The sequence below is a fragment of the Urocitellus parryii genome, chromosome 3, assembly GCF_045843805.1.
Source record: "Urocitellus parryii isolate mUroPar1 chromosome 3, mUroPar1.hap1, whole genome shotgun sequence".
In the NCBI taxonomy this organism is placed as follows: Eukaryota; Metazoa; Chordata; class Mammalia; order Rodentia; family Sciuridae; genus Urocitellus; species Urocitellus parryii.
This window is the reverse complement of record NC_135533.1, coordinates 4,531,562-4,533,848: the sequence shown is the minus strand read 5'-3', so window position 1 is coordinate 4,533,848 and position 2,287 is coordinate 4,531,562. Positions and strand designations below refer to the sequence as shown.

The window sequence follows — 2,287 nt, the reverse complement described above, 5'->3', positions numbered from 1 at the left end:
AACCCCCCCAAAATTTCCCCATTGGCCCTATCTTAGTCATTATTTAATGAAATGAGTTAGTTTGGTTGAACCAATTGTTTAAAAATTTAATCTGAATTTCAATTAACTTATAGATTTACTTGGTCAAATATTTGAACCTTAAATAGGTAGTTTCTTTGACTCCTTGTCTGGTAAAGAAGTTGTGCTGGGGCTGGGGTTGTGGCTCAGAGGTAAAGCACTTGCCTAGCACATGCGAGGCCCTGTGTTCGATCCTCAGCAACATATAAATAAATAAATAAAGATATCGTGTCCCACTAAAAAATAATTAAAAAAAAAAGAAGTTGTGCAACCTGAAGACTGGGGTAGTGTGGCACACTAGTGGAGCACTTGCCTAGCATGTGCCAACCTAGCCTGGGGTTGATCTCCACCAACACTACCCCCCAAAATTGTGCAATTTGATCTTTATTTTTCAAAAAGTTTTTATTTGTTTTAATTAGTTATACATGACAGTAGAATGCATTTATGCACTTTGATATATACAAAGATGGGATATAATTTCTCATTTTTCTGAGTGTAGATGTTGTAAAATCATATTGGTCATGTAGTCACATATATACATAAAGTAATAATCTCTGTTTTGTTCTACTATCCTTCCTATCCCCACATCCCCTCCCTTCCCCTCCCTCCACTTCCCTCTACCTAATCTAATGTGACGCTATTCTTCTCCAGTGCTCTGCCCCCCCTTATTGTGAATTAGCATCCGAATATTAGAGAAAAAATTCAGCCTTTGTTTTTTTAGGATTGGCTAATTTTGCTTGGCATAATAGTCTCCAACTCCATCCATTTACTGGCAAATGCCATAATTTTATTCTTCTTTAAAGCTGAGTAATATTCCACTGAATATATATACCACAGTTTCTTTATCTATTCATCTATTGGAGGGCATCTAGGTTGCTTCCACAGTTAAGCTATTGTGAACTGTGCTGCTAAAAACATTGATGTGGCTGTGTCCCTGTAATATGCTGATTTTAAGTCCTTTGGGTATAAACCAAGGAGTGGGATAGCTCAGTCATGTGGTGGTTCCATTCCAAGTTTTCTGAGGAATCTCCATTTCCAGAGTGGTTGCACCAATCTGCAGTTCCACCAGCAATGTATGAGTGTCCTTTTCCCCCACATCCTCACCAACACTTATTGTTGCTTGTATTCTTGATGATTGCCATTCTGACTGGAGTGAGATGAAATCTTAGTGTAGTTTTGATTTATATTTCTCTAATTGCTGGAGATGTTGAACACTTTTTCATATATTTGTTGATAGATTGTATTTCTTCTGTGAAGTTCTGTTCAATTCCTTAGCCCATTTATTGATTGGGTTATTTGTTGTTGTTGTTTTTTTGGTGTTAAGTTTTTTGAATTCTTTATATATCCTAGAGATTAATTTTTTAATAGAGATCTTTTATTGTATCATTGAAATATCAAATTGACTCTAGGATGTGTTTCTGTGACTGGACAATTCTTAGATCTTATTCATCAGCCCGCTGAACTGTTCTTTTCAGAAACATAAATACCATACAAAAATTTTCTGATATCCTTGTTTTTCACTGTTGTGTCTTGTTGAATTAAAGCAGCTGAATTTGAAACAAGTTCAATATCATTTCCTTCAAGGATTAATTCATCTTTCTGAGCTTGAGACACTGAACAAGCAACACCAGCATAACACCCTTGATCATGTTCTGCTTATGACTACAGATGGTGCGGTCAGTGGCCAGTTCCTTTCTATTTCTCCACTATTTGTCAACCCATAGCCTCTTCTTTTTCTTTCCAAGGAGGCTGAGTTCTGCTTTGATATGATTGAAATCCCTCTGGAGAGTTCCTCTTGGGCTGTTCATGATAACTGTGCATCCCTTCAGAGTAATATCGACATTTTCTAGGAATGTTGACAGTCTGATTGCTGAGAATGGTCTTCATTCTCTCAGTAGATTCGGCAAAGAGTGAGATTAATGTTTTATTGGAGGTGCATGAGGTTAAGATTTTCTTCCAATCTGTAGGCTCTCTCCTCACATATATTGATTATTTCCTTTGCTGAGAAGAAGCTTTTTAATTTGAATTCATCCCATTTATTGATCCTTGAGTTTACTTCTTGCGTTTTAGGGGTCTTGTTAAGGAAATCAGATCCTAGCCCAATATGGTAAAGATTTGGGCCTACTTTTTCTTCTATTAGGTGCAGGGTCTCTGTTCCAGTGCCTAAGTCTTTGATCCACTTTGAGTTGATTTTTGTGCAGGGTGAGAGAGGTTTAGTAGTTTCATTTTG

The 2,287-nt window shown here is 36.9% G+C and overlaps 1 pseudogene; it reads right to left on the bottom strand.

Moving 5' to 3' along the window:
- Positions 1 to 1,499: 1,499 nt before the first annotated feature.
- LOC113200433 (large ribosomal subunit protein uL6 pseudogene) lies at positions 1,500 to 1,944 on the bottom strand (annotated as a pseudogene).
- Positions 1,945 to 2,287: the final 343 nt, after the last annotated feature.